At 38.1% G+C, this 20,016-nt stretch overlaps 1 long non-coding RNA gene across 3 annotated transcripts in view; it reads left to right on the top strand.

Annotated features, from left to right (window-relative positions):
• LOC118352265 (uncharacterized) overlaps positions 1-20,016 on the top strand; it is a 224,579-nt gene that overhangs the window by 133,520 nt on the left and 71,043 nt on the right. For all 3 annotated transcript variants that reach the window (XR_004809133.2, XR_007405608.1, XR_007405607.1), the window contains exon 2: positions 7,271-7,334. This is a non-coding gene — a long non-coding RNA (uncharacterized LOC118352265). The remainder of the gene's footprint in view (positions 1-7,270; positions 7,335-20,016) is intronic.

Raw genomic sequence — 20,016 nt, 5'->3', positions numbered from 1 at the left:
GCATCTTAAATACACCCTCTTCACTACCATTTAATAACCATCTATTGGACATTTAGAGGGTGCTCCTTAAGCCAGGGAAGGCAAATCCCTGGGAGGGTACACTGCTTGCTGGGAAATATCCAAAAAATAAACCCGTGTCATCTTCTCATCATTGGGGGGACAGAGCTGAACTTTTAAATTAATGAAAAGTTTAAAGATAAAACACTAGACTTTCAAGAAGTGCTGTGCAAGCGGTCAGCTATTTCGGATTGAGCCTCTGGTTCCCACAACTCTTGCCTAGTACTTTTCATTGTCATTTAGAAACAACCCACATTTTCCATTATCTTCATCTGTTCAGTATCTTTTCTTTTCTTTCTTTTTTTTTTTTTTTTTTTGGTGCAAATGTTCATGGTTTTTATTTTATTTTTCAATTTTTATTTTGTTTTTTTTTACAAAGGTTGACATTTTCCACAACGGATGTAAGAGTGTTGAAAAAAATTTCCAAATCTTTGGGGGCAGGGATGTTCAGTATCTTTTCATTTATGGATTTGGAATGTCTACCAATTATGGATGAGATGCTTAGATGCAACAACTATTTCTTTTTTTTCACTTGAATTTCCCAGCCCTTGCCATTGGGATAGGGCCATGAAACAAGTTTTGGTCAGTGGATCCTAAGTAGAAGTGGTGGATATCCCTTCCTAGAGGAGCAAGAGCTGATGTGTCTCCTCCTTCCCTTCCTCTTCTCCTCAGTAGCCTTGGAAGCCACATGTTGAGATGGTGGAAGTAGAATATGCAGGGAGCCTGGGTGTCTAATTGCAAGATGGAGGCAAGTCCCTGTCAACCTGCACCAGATTTTTCATCGTGCTAAACCACTGAGATTTTAGGATTTGTGTATTTCCGCAGCATAGTGTAAGCTATCTTTGTCTAATTATCCATTCATAATTATTTCAAAGTAGAGGTGTCAGCTGAGGGTGGTAATATTTATTGTCAGACTGCTCATGATTTTGGATGCCAGCTTGTCTGTAGAGTCAAATCTGTAAGATCCTGGTTTTGGACATAGGAGACTAGTCAGCTATATTCACATGCTGCTCGGGTAGGAGTCCTCAAACTCAAAGCTATTCTTTGCTTAACTTCTCACACCAGGCTTTGCATTTCTTAAGTGTTAATTTGAAATTCTATGGTTACTAAAGTCCTGGAGCTTTTTTTAATGAAAAGGACAAAAGGAGTTGACTGCAGTCACTGAAAGGCCTCATCTCAATGGAGCTGAAAGAACATGCAGACCTTTCCTGATAACAAGGGGACTTAAATCAAGCTCACAATGGCAAGAGTTCCAATCCATTCTATTGAACGGCTGCTATCCCCAACAAGAATATTATATTGCCTCTCATGTTAAATTGCATTGCAGGAGGCTGGCAAGAAACTCAGTATACAAATCAAGGTTCAGATGAACACACTTGATAGAACGGAACTGAAATGGGGCAAAGTTCAGCAGTTGTGAGAGTGCAAAAGTGGTTTGGAAATCCTAGGCCCTCAAAATTTTCACTATTCCTCAGAGGTTATAATGCTAAATTATACACTTTAGGAAATGAACACAGTGTGATAAACTTGTATTGAGAAGGGAATTGCTTGCTCATCTTTGGATGCTGTATTAACCCTCCCCAGATATAAGTATACTAATAATAGCAACTATATTTATAACACGTAACATCTCATGTGTATTGGCTTATTTAAACCTCAGGATAAACCGGTGGAGTAGGGATTATTATTAGCTACTATTTATCAGTAAAGAAACTAGCAACCTTTAAGTAAGGGGACTTAAAGCAAATTGCCCAAAGACATATACCTAGAGAATTTTGGACCTGGTTTTGAACCAGCTACCCTGACTTTAGAGGGCAGACATTAAACCATCATGTCCCAGTGCCACTCTTAAGAGTATTCATGAATGGATGGAGGAAAGGAGGGAAGCCTGGATGAGAAAGAGTGATGAAGGATGATGGAGGGGAGAGGGGAAGAGGAAAGGAGAACTGGAAGGAGGGGTGGATGGGTGAATGGAAAGAGCTTTGGAGAGAGAACTGGATGGAAGGATGAAAAAGTCAGATGGAAGAAAAATGAAAGAATAAAAGGCATGACAGAAGGATGGATGGATGGAAAATAATTTGACTGAAAGAATAGATCAAACAAATAGAAGTCTTTTTTCCCTGATCTATTGGAGTTTTTAATGTTGCTGTTGAGAAAGGTCCTGATACTCACAAAATAAAGATTCATGGCAAAGATGAATCTTTTCTCTCCCCTTTTCTTCTCGTGCATATGCACACAGTGTGCTACCTCCTGCCTGGGATTTCTTCCTTTAAGACTACCCTGGATTTTCTTTTAACTGGATGTTGCCAACATAAGTGGTATTTGGAGAGGTCAGGGTCTTGCCTTTTTGGTTTTCTGTAAGGATGCAGAAAAAATATCTTCCAACACATCAGTTCAGGTTGTTTCAGAATAAGATTGTACACCCTCTGGACAGAGGTATTGCTATTGAACTCTTCTTGTGAGAAAGGATTCTGTGCTTAACATCCAGGCCCTCTGAATCCCAATTCAGTCTTTTTCTCCATTGCCACATGTTCAATAAATATATATACATTTTTAAGAATGATTTGGTATGTCAGTATGAACTGCACCAGCACCTATATGCGGCTTCCTCCAGTGAAAGCAGTCCCAGAACTGCAAAGCTCTGGCCCCTGTATGCTCACTCCTGGGAAACCAGATGGACTCTAAAGCTTCCAAAGCTATCCCAGAAACAGAGAGGATTTGGTAACCATGTAAGTGAAAATTTTCTTCTTAGCTTTGAAGGACAGAGAGAGTCTGAACAGCATTGAGGATCCAGGACCCCCCCACCCCTCCAAAGAAACTTGGTCCTCCACAGAGCTGCCAGGAAGCAATAATGCCAACCTGCTCTGGCAGTCTGCTTTCTGCACTGTGAATCCTCCAGTGATACCTTGAGGACATGAGGGAGCCTACATGCACTCACGGGGCCGGAGATACAGATGATGTGGGCCTCTTAACCTCTTTTATGCCTTGGAGTCCTTGGCTCTCTAGTGAAGAATCTGAACCCTTTCTTAGAGTAATCTTTTTAATGTATAAAATAAATTCAAAGCTCTGCAAAGGAAACCAATCATACTGAAATACAGGTATCAAAATATTTATTAAAATTTGTGATAGAGCAAAAAATGACTTTTTTACTGCATAAATAATAAGATCCAGCTGTAGATATGATAACTACCGTAACTTTGGAGTAGTGACAAACATAATGATATTCTGAGATATGTCCAATGATGGAAAAGGAATATGAAAACATCTGTGATTTCTGTTGGTGACCGAGTCACAGGTACTACTAATTTTGCTGCAGCATAGCCCATAGTCAGCATTGAAGGAAATGCTACTTGCAGGTTTCAGTTAAAGGTTTTAGGTTAGTGATCATGAAGATGCCATTTTCTTTTTTATATCCAAGTTCACAGAGCCCCTGGATTTTATCCATGGAAGGAGGATGAGAACTCCTGGGAGTTAGAAGTGTTCTTTTTTTTTAAATTTATTTTTAATTTAAAAAAATGATGTATAATTAACACAATGTCATAGGCATTTCAGGTGTGCAGCATATTGACTCAACAGTTCTATACATTACACAGGGCTCACACGATAAGTGTAGTCACCATCTGTCACCATCAACGTTATTACAATATTACTGACTATATTGCCTATGCTGTACTTTTCATCACCATGACTGATTTATTTTGTAACAGGAAGTTTGCACCTCTTAATCCCTTTCCCCTACTTCACTCATTTCCTCATGCCCTTTCGCTCTGGCAACCACCAGATTGTTCTCTGTATTTGAGACTCTGGCTTTTGTTTATTTATTTGTTTATTCATTTTTTTTATTGCACGTTTAAATGAAATCAGAAGATTTCTTTTTTGTTCATTTTATTTTAGTCCTGATGATAAAATGCTCTCTGTACCTTTGTATTTACCCAAATGAATTGAAATTCAAAAGCAAGGACTCAAAAAAAAAAAAAAAAGGTGTGATGCAGACATTATACCTATGTACTGAGAGATTTGTAGAAAAGAGGGAAATAGAGTATGTGTTGGTTGTCGAGTAAAGCTGCCTAGGTTGGTTGAGATGGATATATAAGGACAGTGGTATGTCTAGACAATTGTAATGATTGAAGGGACAGGGTCTCAGGTTGAATTCTCCAAGAAGCAGAACGTGAGACAAGAATTCAAGTACTAGTAGAACATTTGGGAGATAATCTCTGGAAATACTGTAGGAAGGTAGGTGAAGTGAGACAGGGAAGAAGAGGAAGCCAATGAAGAGTAAGTTCTCAATCAGCTACACTATAGGTGACTGATCTTAATCCCCCTGGGGAACTGTGAAAACCTGTGTGTGCTTACATGCAGGGTTATCTCACCTGACTGGTAAGAGACCTGGTATATCTGTATTCAATTTCCATTAGTCATCGTTTGAAGGCTGCTCTGGCGGGAACTTTGCATTACTTCTAGCATGTCCTGTGTGCTGCACAAAGTGCCAGGGTAGGCTCCAGCAGTCAGAGAAAGACCTTGGGCAAAGAAGTGCAGGTGCTGACAGTGGTAGCTGGACCATGTACCCTGAAGCTGTAAGGGCCCTTGAACACATGCAAGCTGATGGGCGGGGGTGGGGGGGGAGGAGTGGTTGGTAAGGGTGGCAATTAGTGAGGCAAACAGAGCTTCCCAATTCATTTAGGACTGAACCAAGAAGAGGAATACAGTTGACTATGGAGGTTAGGGACACCAACCCCCTCCATGCAATTGAAAACTCACGGAGAACTTTTGACTCCCCCAGAACTTAACTACTAACAGCCTACCGTTGACTGGAAGCTTTACTGATAACAAACAACACATATTTTGGGACACCTGGGTGGCTTAGCAGTTGATCATCTGCCTTTGACTCAGGCATGATCCTGGAGTCCCAGAATCAAGTCCCACATTGGGCTCCCTGCAGGGGGCCTACTTCTCCCTCTGCCTGTGTCTCTGCTTCTCTATCTCTCTGTGTCTCTCATGAATAAATAAATAAAATCTTTTAAAAAATAAAAAAAACACATATTTTAAATGTTACATGTATTAAATGCTATATTATTATGGGAAAGTAATAACTAGAGAAAAGAACTAGAGAAAAGAAAATGTTATGAAAGTCACAAAAAGATCACATATTAAGTAGACCTGCACAGTTCAAACTTGTATTGTTCAGGGACAACTATAATTATGACTTTTGTTTCTGTTGACCAAGAAGAGGAGGAGGCTGTAAAGCAACCAAAAGCATCTATTTGGGGTCTTAGGGACTGAAGTCCAGGGAACACAGAGTAGACAAAAATTGATGGAAATATAAGGTGTGCTCCAAATTGCCAGCAGGGAATGAAGTCTTACAAAGACAAAAACTGCAAGGTTACATAAATTGTTCTGGAAGAATTATGCTGGCAGAGTTAAACTGGCTATCTCATACAGGATTGACTCTTTAGCTAGCAGGTGTTACATTATCTTTATTTCAGTCCAGAGTAGAAGGATGTGTTCCAGGAGGTGGTCCAGCTATAATTGACAAGTTGCAATTGACAAAAGTCAGAAGTCCATGGTGTTGGAAGAGTTCAAACAGAAGAGGTACACAGGCGCTGCTTCCTCCATGTCCTCTGCAGTCTATTTTGAATGACTGTTAGTAATGCTTACTTCATTTTTAAATTTTCTTTCACATTTCCAATAGTGCCTTTGAAAGAGTTAATTTCAATAAAGCATTAGTACAGCACCTGAGCTCTATATAATTAAGTCCATTTTAAATATGTGGAGAGGAGTCTTTGAGAACGTAGTTGCCTTGCCTGAAGTCACATAACTGCACAGTGGTGAGGTCAAAATTGCGGCTTAAATCTTATGCTTTTGCATCCAGGACTCTATATTCTGTTCCAGACTCCCAGGCATTTGTTGTGATTACTCACGGTGCACTGAGGATGTGGTAATGCTGTTCTGGATTGTTCCATCTCGGTGGTGGTTGATTTACCATCTCTTAGTATAAACATCTCCTTTTACAACTCTGAGCTCTTTTGGGGAAAGCTTTAATTTCAGTTTACATATTAGATAGAAATGAAAGAAAAAAGGCTATGAAATTGAGACATGAGCCACATTACATCTATGACTATCTATCGTTGTATTTCTGGAGGACATTGAGCAGGGTAGCTAACAGACAATAAGTGATATGGGAAGTTGGACAAAGGGTCATGGAATTGAACCCAAAGAGATGAGCTGCTAGAACGTCGCCTATATTAGTATCCCTACTCTCTCTTGACTCCCCATATCCATTTCCCAGAGAGTTCATTCACTCCTCCTTGTCTTCTTGCAAACTCTCTTTCAAACACACTCACTGATTTCCTTCAGAGACCTTGCTCTTTGCTTGATGACTGGAATACCAGCCCATGTGCATCCCTTACTGCTGGGTTCCCCTTCCCAAGATACTCACTATCATCACCTGACACCTTCTACAGGTATAGCTTCATACCAAACACAAGGAACTGGTCCAGAATTCAGGCACAAGAGAGAGAGCTTTTTTGAGGACCAGGTAAACTTTATCAATTTTGAAATCAAGTCACCTTCCACACCATAAGAATTCACAGTATATAGCAACCTAATCTCCTGTCCCCATATTCCTACAGCATTCTAAATTTTGGGTAATTGTACTATTTTCAATAAAAGTATTTTGTCCCATATATAATGTAATTAATTGACCTGTATACTTTTATAAGTCTTTTGATGAAGACATCTTGATTTAGATTTGTAGAAAATAACTTTAGATACTCAGGTCAACTCACCTGGACACTCTCCTCTCCTCATCATTCAGATTTAATTGCACGACTCAGCTTTCCCTTGGCCCAAATGTTAATGGAAATCATGAAAGTCTGGCAGGGTGGAAAGAAGCCCAGCCTGCTATCTGTTTTGGAACAGACTTCCAGAAGGCTATCTTTACAGCTTGTAGATGTTAGATTGTCAAAATACTTAGTGTTTCTTATGTTTCTTACACTCAGCATCTCCTATGTACTTAAGGGTAAGATCTACGAGCAATGTTTCCCCAGTGTTACTAGGGAAGAAGGAAAGAAGGAAAGAATAACAAGAGAGAGGGCCTCTCTATTCCTATGGCAAGCCTCATATACCATTTCTTAAAACACAGGATTTGCCTTGTTTCCTAAGGCCTGATTTTTTTTTTTTTTTTTTGTAACTTCCTTTTTTGTTTTCTCTCTAGAGATTTGACTTGAGGAAGACAGGATGGAGGTTCCACATGGTGACTGCCAGGTTTCATGAAACAGGTAAGCTGAGAGCATCTCTCCTGGGCCTGAGACATGCTTCTTATGTTTAGTTTTCATTCTATTATTTAACTCATTGAGTCTGTGACTCAATGTTTTTTTAGGAAATGTTTTTATAGGCCACATCCTCTCCTTCTATGAAGGAGACCGAGAAAGAATATGCCCACACAAATCTCAGAAGAATAACATGCTTGGGAAAAAAAAATCCATTTAGAGGAATGTACTTTCCAGCGATCTGGTGTTGTATATGCCACTAAGGGTACTGCTTGGCAATAGTTGATATATTTCAAATTATTGAGATAATTCACCTATGATGGTTCTCAGCCACCAACAAACAAATTGCTAAAGGTCCTCCTTTTCCCTCCAAATAGCAGTCTTGGTGATTTGTCATTAGTGTACATCTGCCTCCAGGGCAATCAACAGAGATCAAGGTGCCTTGGGACAGATGCTGAAGCCAGATGAGAAGGTGGCCATCTTTTTCAAAAGCCAGGTACCTGCCCTGTCCCATTTTTCTTCCTCCTATTAGAGGAAATGTCCTGTTCCTTTAGGATATTTGTGTTCCTGTCAGAAGCTGGTGGGAAAGGAAGGGAAGAACCCAACAACATAGAAATACCACCGTCAATGAGGTGGTATTTCCCATATAGCTCTGGGCCACAATGAAGGAAGACCTGCAGTATCCATAGCAGATAGGCAAGGGCCTGTTCCTGTAATTCCAGATATATTGATGAGTAAGAAGGCAGTACAGGGTACCAAGGGTAAGTGGAGGAATATAGCCAGTTTAGGAATACAACACAGACTATTAAATAAAAGAGAATGGCAAGATTTCAGTTTTTGATGGCTGAGTAATATTCATATATATATGAATATTATATATATGAATATATATAATATATATATATCACATCTTCTTTATCCATTCAACTGTTGATGCCCATCTAGGATCTTTCTATACTTTGGCTATCGTGGATATCACTGCTATAAACATTGGGGTGCATGTGCCCCTTTGAATCACTGTATCCTTTGGATAAATACCTAGTAGTACAATTGTTGGGTTGTAGTTCTAGTTTTAACTTTTTGAAGAACCTCCATAAGGTTTTCCAGAGTAATTGCACCAGTTTGAATTTCCACCAACAGTATAAAAGGGTTCCCCTTTCTCCTCATTCTTGCCAACATCTGTTGTTTCCTGAGTTACTAATTTTAGCCATTCTGACTGGAGTAAGGTGATATCTCACTGCGGTTTTGATTTGTAAGGATGTGGATGGAACATATAACAGAGAGTGTTATGTGAAGCAAAATAAGTCAAAGAGAGACCATATGATTTCACTCATATGTGGAATTTAAGAAACAAAACAGATGAACATAGGTGAAAGGAAGGAAAAACAAGATCAAAGCAGGGAGGGAGGCAAACCATATGAGACTCTTAACTATAAGGAACAAACTGAGGGTTCCTGGAGGAGCGGTGGGTGGGGGATTGGGTAACTGAGTGATTGGCATTAAGGAGGGCACTTGTTGGGATGAGCACTGGGTGTTATATACAACTGATGAATCACTAAATTCTCTATCCCTGAAACTAGTAATACATTATATGTTAACTAACTTGAACTTAAATAAAAAATTTAAAGAGAGAGATAATGGTATCTCTCCTCTATCCTCTCATGAAAGTACCAGAAGTAAAGTGAAAGGACAGCAGGGGGAGGGTAGGAGAGAACCATGGGTGGTGGTTGTTCTGGGCTTACCACTTGAATGACCATGGGGAAGCCAGGGATGTCTAGACCACACAACCTGTGAAAGCTACTACACTTGATTCTTCCATTTGAAACACAGAGGGGATGTGATAAAAATTGAGATGACTTTTGAGTTAACTAAGACACTGACCAAACCACCAACCGAGACTCTACTTAAAATTCGTTAATCCAGGGATCCCTGGGTGGCGCAGCGGTTTGGCGCCTGCCTTTGGCCCAGGGCGCGATCCTGGAGACCCGGGATCGAATCCCACATCGGGCTCCCGGTGCATGGAGCCTGCTTCTCCCTCTGCCTGTGTCTCTCCCTCTCTCTCTCTCACTGTGTGCCTATCATAAATAAATAAAAAAAAAATTAAAAAAAAAATTGTTAATCCAGAAGCAATTGTGGCAAACTGAGGCCTACTGAGATGAGTATGATTTTTCTGAGAAAATGACAAATAAAGGTTTATTGCCTGCTCAGGACTATTAAAAGTCCCATGGCATTTGAGGAGAATTAGGGCAAAGTTCCATCTATTGTCTTTTACTGTTGCAATTTAGGAGCTAATTTAAAGGCTCTTTGAAACCCATTGTTTAAACAACTTGGACTGAGTAAAAAAAGATCTGAGTGCTGATATCTTAAACACACATACTATCTTTGCCTTTATTCTGGAATGATTTAGGCAATGAAGGTGAACTAAATCACCAGGTTGACATTCCAATCCAGTGCATGTGGTTGAGGGACCCTGGGAAGTTCTAAAACCTGCAGCTGGTATTATTATCCAATCTGCTTTGTGCAACAGTGGATATTTGCTCAAACTCATAAAAATTTCTCTGCAAGGTCTATTGAATGTCGCTGGTATTTGTAACATAATAATCAAAATGAATTGTTTCTCTGGTGGTAGAATGAATACACAAGGGCTGATTAATCCACTTGCAGAAACCCTGAAATGAAGATGAAAAACATAATAACAGCCACCCTTAATATTAACCCCATGGGGACTCAGTTATTAATTGGTCTGGATTTGAGCACAGCTTTTAATCAACTTGCAGGGTTTTAAGCTTACACCTCCAGAACTGCTCATTCATCTCTAAGAATTGTGAATTAACTGATGAGCAAATGTCAATGAAGGTCCTTTTGAGAGCTCATCTTAGGACATCTCTTCTACATCCATATCTTATAATAAAGCAGCCCAGCCATGCACTGGACTGAGCCCACATCTGGAGAGAATTTGTCTTCAATTTTTCATAGAAGAATGAAAGGATAGCTCTATGCTACAGAGTCAACAGGTTTTTGAATCTAAACTCAGGTAATTCAGGCCAAAGTAATCATTCTTAGGGGAGGAAGGGAAAAGAGAATCCTATAAATGAAAATAATGAATTTAGACACTTGGATAATAAACTGGCCTACAAGGTTGATCTCAGTAGGGGTCCTAAAATATTTGGACTTCAAGGAATTCTTTGAAAACTCTCTCTCCAGAACAATGAAACTATGGACATATATGTCTCCCAATGTAAACAAAATCTGGGGAGTTCATAGACCTGCAAATGTCCATCCTCTGACTCATAGGTAGGAGTCCCAATTTAGATGCTTTCACAGTTCTTAATGACTCCTGTCTTGTAACCCCCTCTACATCTGCTATGATTGGATTATTGGAGTGTCTTTCCTGATGGCCTAGAAGCTGTCTGAAGGCAGGAGCCATGTAGATTTTCACTACTGAACCCCTAGGATGTAAGGCAAGGCCTGGAACACGGTAGAACCCAATAAATATGTATGAGATTAAAAGACAGAATCCTCATCTACTGAAGGTTTAATGTTTTGTCCAAATCCAAATAATGCTAATTAAGTAAAAAAAAAATAAAAGACAGAGAGGGAGAGAGAGAAATTTTCCACAATTTGGATGACACTAATTGTTCCCAGGCCTCCAGTCTGCCTGGCTAACCTTTCATTGTGCATGATTGACTTAATGATAATGAATTTCTGGAAAGCAGTGTTCGTAATTATATTTGATCCATTGAGTTTTCTAAAGCAGTACTGGTCAAACTTGAGCATGCAGGAGAGTCACCTGGAGGGCTTGTGAAAACAGAAATTGCTAGGCTCCCCCCTCAGAAAACCCTAATTCTTAGAGGACTGGCTTGGGGCCTGAAATTCTGTATTTCGAGTAAGCTCCAGGTAATGCAGATACTGCTGGTCCACGGACCACACCTTAAAGAACAAGTCTTCAAAAACCCCATGAAGTAATTCTCAGGATCTCATTTTCTATGGAAGGAATCTTGAGAGTCACATCAGCCCCAGATAACACAACAGAGCTAGGATCCTGAAGGAAAATATTCAGACTTCAGTTTCTGTTTGTGTGCTATGTGTTACGATGCCACCCATCAATGGGCTAGAATAACATCCTTATCACACCTCTACATCATATTCCTCATAGGTTCTTCTTCAGGAGATATGACTATAAAATCATTAAGCTCTTAATTTGTCTTATTATATAAACATGATTATAACAGAATTAACTGAACTTTTCAAAAAGAAAAACAAATCTCCTCTAATCTTTCCATTTTATTGGAGCTTTTCTGTTTGTTTTGGGTATTTTGTTTGTTTTTGTTATGAGCATGCTAATTTTTAAATAGCTGTAATGATGAATATAAAATTTGTGTTCAGTTTTTACTTAACATATTGGATATTTTTATTAAGGTGCATTGTTTTCATAATTTTAATAATGATTAAATCAATATACTAAAATGTATATGGGCTACTGTTATCCCCTCAATGCAGTGATTTTGAGAGCTTATAAGCCTACTCCATTGCAAAGGAATTACTCAAATATAGTTGGGATGCTTCTTTTGAAAAAATTCTCTGAACTCATTCTAAGATATTCAAGAGGAACAGTCTTACTCAGTCTCAGTCTGGTTTTGATCAGAAGAGAGTTACCAACATCATCCCTTACTATTAACCTTGCTTGACTCTAAAAGACTTTTCCCATTAAAAAAATGTATCTTTAAAGGATCAATATTGACCACTACTGGGGGACATGAAGAAGATTACAGGTTCTGGTGGTTTAGGTTGTTATTTTCTGAAATCCTTAGATTTCTCCTAAAATGACCTGTAATTCTTGTAAAAATATACTTTTGGCAGACTAGTCTTAACTTCTTTTGGAAACATAAATATGTGAGAATAATAAATACAATTCTTAGGAGAAAATGAGTAAGAGACCAAAGTTTACCAGATTTTATAATGCTACAAAATTACATCAATTTGTTACAGGCCCATGAATAAAAGAAACAGTAATAGAAACGAATCCAAAAATGGATTTGAATTCTGTATTACCTGAGAGCAAGATTTTAAGTCAATGTAAATGGATGGTTTTTTTAATGTATGGAATTGAGACAAATTAGCTAGATATTTGAAAACATAGTTTAGTAGATCTCTATCTAAATTGCTGATTCAGCAATGATGGAAGAAAGATTTAAGTATTTTTTTTTAAGGTTTTTATTTATTTATTCATAAGAGAGAGAGAGAGAGAGAGAGGCAAAGACACATGCAGAGGGAGAAGCAGGCTCCATACAGGGAGCCCGATGTGGGACTCAATCTCGGGACTCCAGGATCACGCCCTGGGCCAGAGGCAGGCGCTAAACCACTGAGCCACCCAGGGATCCCCAGATTTAAGTATTTAAATAAAACTAAACTATAAAATTACACAAAGTAAATATGGAAGACTGATAAGTTTGACTATATAAAATGCAAAATTTCTGTATGACAGCAATACCATATTGTAAACAAAGGTGATAAGAAAAATGGTTGACCTAAAAAAACAATTCTTAGCACATAAGAAAAAAGACTAATTTCCTTAATTTATAAAGTACTCTTTCAAATCAATTATAAAGGACCAGAGTCACAATACAAAAATATTCAACACATCTGACCAAAAACAGAACATTAAGTAGTTTATAGACAAAAAGTTATGCAATAATATTCCTATTAAGTACAGGCATGTCAAACAAAATGTAACTTTTCACTTATCAGATTGGAGGTTACCAAAAGATTTAATAGTTTGTAATATTACTAACAATGATTAAAGGAGGCAGGCAGTCTCATACACTCCTGATGAAAGTATAAATTGCTGCAACCTCATTGTATATCAATGTAATAGATAAATATCTACCAAAAAATAAAATGTACATATTTCCTTAAACTATGATTTTTACTTGTAGGAATTTATGCCACAATTATACTCACAAATATGCACTGAAATATATGTATAAATATATTCATTATGAAATCTGTAATAGTTTTAAAAATACGAAGCAATCTAGACAGGGGAATGGCTACATAAATTATGAAACATCCATTCAGTAGAACAGTAGATAATTACGAAGAATGAGGTAGAACTCTGTGTGCTGACAAGGAAATATCCCCAAGTGATATATTGTCAAATTAAAAAAAGAAGAGAAAGGAAAGGCAAATTGTAAAACAGCATATAGAGTGTATATATTATGCTTCTGTCTTCTTTTAAACTGAATCTTTGAAGTTAAAAAATAATATCTAATATTTATTTAGTTCTCCCTGTAAGTACATATCTCATAAGAATATCATGAAGATGAAGTGAGATAATGTATGTAACAACTAACGAGTTAGTTCCAGCTATCTATTGCCACATAATAAAACACCCTCTTAGTGGTTAAAACAATAAAGTTTCTCTTAAAATAATAATAATAATAATAATAATAATTAATAATAATAAAAGAACGGCTTTATTCCTCTTTGTTGTTAGGTAGCATTCCATTGTATGAATATGCTACAATTTGTTTGCCTCTTCACCAGTTAATAGATATTTGTATTGTGTCTAGTTTTTCGCTATTATAGATGAAGCTGCTGTGAACATTCATATACAGGTTAGAAGAATGAAAGAAAAACCATAGTTGAAAAAAGTTAATCTCAGAGCATCTGAAGAAGGACTCATATCCAGAATACATAAAAGACCTTCAAAATTCATGAACAGAAAAAAGAAAAAAAATAAAGAAATGGGAAAAATATTTGAACAGACATTTCACAAGATATAGGGCTAACAAATAAGCACATGAAAAGATGCTCATTGGTCACTTGTGAAAATTAAAATCAAAATGAGTTATCATGACATACCTATTAAAAAGTTGTTAGAAAGTTTCTTAAAAAGTTACACATGTAACTACCATGTGATGTAGCTATTCTATCCTAGGTATTTATTCAAATGGAATTTTGATTTCTGATTATTTGAATGTTTCTTAGACTTTATAAGTCTAAACACGTTGAGCTTAGGGACACTGTTTTTCAAATATTAGTTTATCTTATCTTTTTATTTAAGGTAGATATTTCTAACATTAAATATTATGTCCAGAACCTGATACCTGTTCAGTAAAAGCAATCTTGTAAGTGAAAGGTGGGCAACAGAAAATATTCCTGAATCTGTTGCTAGAGGATAGGATAAAGCAAAACAAAACAAAACAAAAACAATAAGGATTCGTTATTCCTATAATTCTGTGAGGTGACTGGGTTGTTTTTCTGCTTTACCCACCCAGGCAGAGGTGCTGGAGGAGCAGCTCACTAGAGCTGCTGCATTCAGCTGGCAAGTTGGCCCACGGTGGCACTCAGCTGGGAAGACTGGACTGGCTGGGTCTCTCTCTCCACATAGTGTCTCATGTGGGCTTCTTCCTGGTGGGCCTCTCTGCATCATGGTAGTCCCAGGACAGGATCGCGAGAGATCAGTCCCAGTGCTCAGGAACTTAGCGAGATTTTGTTTGTATCATATTTGCAAGTCATGTGACAAAGTAGCAGAGTCAATGTGGGTCGATATAAAGATATGAAAAGTGGGAGGTGAAATTGTTAGGAACCATTACTGTAAGAAACTCCTACAAGATATGTACAGTCACCCTCATTTTACCAGTGAAAAAACTGAAGCTTAGGAAGAGTTAAATGACTTGCCATTTTGTTGAAACAATTTCATTTAGGGTATCAGCATTTCATTGTGTAAACTTATTTATGTTTCATGATGCCTTTGCTCTTACCTGAGGTTAATCCAGGTGATAGCAGAGCTCTTTGAGCTAAAAACAAAAACACACTAAAAAGAAACACGTAATGCACCTGAATGATTCCATCCTGTATGCCTTATACTTTCACATGAGCTAGAAAGGAGAGCTATCAGTGACTCTGTAAATAAGATAGTAGGCTGGCTGCATTGGAGGTACCCATATTTCATGACTGTGGGAGATACTTTTTGAGCAATGAGGGTCATGGAGACAAGAGTTAATTTAATTTCTTTCAAAAGATGGTAAGATGAGAATACTAGTATGTTTAGGAAAGAGATGGTGACATCTTTGGAGAAGACAGCAATAGATTAAAACATCCCATATTCCATATTTGGTTGAGAGGATCTTCTCTTTAGGAAGTTAACTTTTCACTGAAACTTGCATTGTTATATGACTACATGATACATCAAAGATCTGGACATTTTCTTTGCTCCAGTGATAGATCCATTCTTTGTATTGAATTTCTTTCTCTTAAGTCCCTCTGGAGCTGTGATCATACCCATGAAACACACCATATAACCAATAACCAAAAAACAAAAGTCTTAAATTGCCTAAATTTTTCAAAACTGTGTCACAGAGGCAAAAAAAAAAAAAAAAAAAAGGCTGAATAGTTGTCTCAGATTAAGATCTGAAGATAAATAAAACAAAAACTGTACATGAGGCCTAACTAGCTCCTGTGCAAAAGAATTAAAATGTTTCATGAAGAGTATTACTAGGATAATTGGTGAAATTCTATAGGGACTGTAGATTATAATGAAGGATTATATATAAAGTCAAATATCCTGATTTTGATAACCATTCAACAATTAACATTAGAAATCATCCCTGACTTAAGGAAATACATATTCAAGTACCAGGGAATAAAGAAGCATGTGTAATAGTTCAGGAAAAAAGTAGGATGACACAAAAAATGTAACAAAATATTAAAAGTTGATGAATTTGGTAGAGAGTACATAAAAGCTCCTCGTGTTATTGTAATCTTTCTGTAAGCTTAAAATTGTTAAAAAAATTTTAAAGAGTTCAAAAATAATCAAAGGATAGGATTTATTAACAGATCTCACAGGGCCCATTCTAGTGGGCTTCCTGAATTTAGAAATCTCTGGATCACAAGGGGGCACTAAGCCCTATGTTCTAACACAAAATTCCAGGGGACTCATGAACAACCTGAACAATACCTGCTCCACTACTGGGATAGGCTGCTTATTCTCAACAAGGGGAACCATGGCAGGATAGTTACTGTGGATCACAGAGTTTGTGCTGAAACCATAGAGAATAGATCCAGAAAAGCATGATGGGAGTTTAGAGGCCACGCTCTGGCTGGGCAGGCAATAGTGGGCTGCTGCTGAGCCATGGCCACGTGCACTGTTTTTCCTCATAGTGGCTATTTGGGAGTACCTTAAGAGGCAGTGAGATAATATGGAGAATAAAGCCCCTGAAGACCACTTCTTAGCGCTGCCACTAGTTCATACATCAGACTGGGTGTTATTGTTTTTGCTCAGATATTGCTGCAAGGCCCAGAACAAAGAGCAGGTGCAGCATCATGTTCAGAATAAGGAACAAGCTGAGACTGTCTGAAATAGAGTCAGCATCTCAGAAGCAATTTCATAAAATGAAACCAATAGAACAAAACACTGCTCCTAAATGCATAATAAAATATCAAATAACTTTAGCTTTCATTTTTTTATATATGCAAATGTCCCTTCATCACACAAGACTCTAAAAGCCACATGCAAATCTGTTAGTGAGTAACTCACATTTTCATGAAACTGGTCTGAAAAATTTTTTAGCTCTCAACCCTATTTACTTTCTCTAGGGCCTTTCAGAAAATAAACATTTTCCTTTATAGCACTTGACCTATAATTTTAAGGATACATTATATATTAACATAAAGAAGTTCTATGTTTCCTTTATGTATCATTCATTTTGTTTTTCTTTCAGATGGATGATTCATTTATTCATTCAACATTTGCTCAATATCTACTATAGTAGATATGTCAGGACCATATCCCTTTAGCCTTCCTGGAGATTATCCGCTGATTCATTAAATAGTTCCCACTCAAACATCTGGGATCCTCTACCTAAAGGCTTTCTCTTGCTGGTGACAGAGGGTAAGAGGTAGACCAGAAGCGCTGAGGAATAAATGTGCCCTGTAAGAAATATCCAGTAATGAGAGCTGGGAACTAGTAGATACCTGAGCTTCTCTTCACCCTCAGTGGAATAATTCTGAGCAGGTCTACACAGTCTCTCAGAAGGTACTCAGGGGGTTAAGCTCCAGTTGCACCCAGTGATAACCTACTCAGTGACACAGTCTTTACTGGCTGCCTTCCCTTGCTCTCTCTCTTTCCTGATCCCTCACCTGTCTTTCCTGGGATACAGCCAAGAAATTACTTGAACCAAAGTTCTTGTTTCTGTGTCTTCAAACCAAGATACCTTCTCTGCCTGAGGTAGAGGTCTACCTGCTGGGCTGTCGGTGGTTAACAAGGCAGAAAAAAATTTCTCCTCTCGGAGCTTACCTTCTAGTGGAAACAGCTGAGATGAACCAAGTAAAATTCAAAAAGAGGCTTTATCAGGAGTTTGTAAATATGTAAAACAGGATAATGAGACAAAACATGGTTATGCAGAGTCCGTTGGAAGAAATATTTGAGCAAAACTAGAAAAGGGAGAAGGTGTGAACTTTGCCAAGATCTTTGGGAAAATAGACCAGCTAGAGGACCTAACAAGATCAAAATCCTGTGGCAGAAAGAGGTGGGACAATCCAAGGAGCAGAAGAAAGGTCAGTTTGGCTGGACAGTAGTAAACAAAAAAGAAACTGTGTGAGCTTAGACAAGAAACACTGAAGCACCATAAATTTTATCTTTACTTTTTGTATTTACATTTTGATTGGTTTGCATGTTTCCAGACACAGTTAGTACAATATTAACTCACTATGGAATATATACTCATTCATTCAACAAACATTTACTAAACATTTATGAGTCACAGGTATTTTAGAAATACCCGAAAGAGAACTTAGAAAAGTAGAATCACTGTTTTCATGAGGCTGACATTCTAGAGCATAGGAAAACATAAAAACCCTCTCCTTTTATTTTAAATGACTGTAGTTAACCAGGATCCTTTAAATCATCTTTTCCTATACCAGTGAAATTTTGGCTCAATTTCCTAATTTTTCTAGTTAAGTGTTAGTTATTACAACTGAATATAATTCTGTTTAATACTTCAAATTCATAAGCTATCTAAAGCTCTCTCCTTCCCCCAACTATCCTAGATTTTAATTTTTTCCAGTGGAAAAAGAAAATTGCAATTACCCTTATTGACTCAATATAATAATTCTGATTATTGCTCTCAGTGGATCTATTTTTGTCTGATAAATCATCTTCCTGTAGATATCTGTGGTTTTCCTGTTAAGGATCCCAACACTTGACTAAGAGCCCCACAACTCCTGGAGTCTATTAACCTCCATTATCCTACACATGGAGTCACTGGAACTGGAATAGCTTTTGTTTTTACCCTCCAAAGGTTACAGACAACAACACGATTACACAATGCTTTCAAGCCTACTCCATGGACCACTTGATAGGGAGAAATTACTGGACACCAAGAAGACACTAGATCCTACATTCAGACATAACTCCTGACTCCAGGGAACTTCTGTCAAAAACTTCCAAGAACTATGACAGCATTTGCTACTCTAATCAGAAAGTTTCTGGAGATTCTAAAACTTGGCAAATATCCATCCTGAAATGATACCAGCCTCCATTTCTTACAGCAGCCCAAGATCATAAGTCATCTCCACTTAAAGGGCCACAAAATTTGGCCTTGGCCCTTCAGAAGATAATATCTCTTCTGTTAGCTATGGCAGGAGAATTGTAGTTGATGCTGTAAGTGCCCCAGTCTCTTCCCCTCACATTCACTACACACAGCATTCTACTGCATGCAGCCATGACTCTCAGCTGAGGGTTTTCAGCCACAGGCTGAAAGGACCAGAATTGTTGAGGGGTTGACAATGCTGAGTAATGAGGGATTGGAGTTGGTGTACAAATACACTACTTCCATGTTCTGAGGGACAACTCTGAGATGGTACAACTCTGAGATGTGTTATACACTGTCTCCTAGTAATTCCCCAGCAGGACTGAGATTCAGATGTTTTCAGTAACCACCTGCTCCTTTATACACTCTTTACTGGATTCCCTTCCCTTCCTCACTCTCTCGTTCTCCTATTGGGATTTTCTGCAATCACATCCTAAATAAATCCCTTACCTTCAAAATCTGCTTCAGGGGGAGCCCAAACCATGAGAAGGAAAATACTATCATGAACCTAGTCCTCCTCGAAAAACCAACAGGGTGCTACATTTTATTTGTTCTTCTCAGTTCTGGGAATTATCTATAATATGGTTTATCAGGAAAAGCTCCACTTAATACTAGAAATGCTAAATTATATTCACATTTACATTTATATAATCATGTAAATATACAATATCTAACATATATCTGGACACTTAGGTCAGAATAAAATATCTTGGGGGCCTTACAAATATTTTTCAGCAATTTTCCTGCATTATGCTGTCCTCATCTGTAATACAGCATTTGGACTTCATCATGCTCAATGCCTCTTGCAACAGAAATTTATTATTATTATTTTTTATGATAGTCACAGAGAGAGAGAGAGAGGCAGAGACACAGGCAGAGGGAGAAGCAGGCTCCACGCACCGGGAGCCCGATGTGGGACTCGATCCTGGGTCTCCAAGATCGCGCCCTGGGCCAAAGGCAGGCCCCAAACCGCTGCGCCACCCAGGGATCCCGCAACAGAAATTTCTATAAAAGTTCTGGAAATCTCATCATCAAGGGCAGAACATCATAGTGTCCCTTATCTGTAACATTCCTCCAAGCTTCAATGAATAGATGAA

The sequence above is a fragment of the Canis lupus genome, chromosome 24, assembly GCF_003254725.2.
Source record: "Canis lupus dingo isolate Sandy chromosome 24, ASM325472v2, whole genome shotgun sequence".
Lineage (NCBI taxonomy): Eukaryota > Metazoa > Chordata > Mammalia > Carnivora > Canidae > Canis > Canis lupus.
Note: the sequence above shows the minus strand (reverse complement) of the source record. Positions and strands in the feature narration are given on the sequence as shown.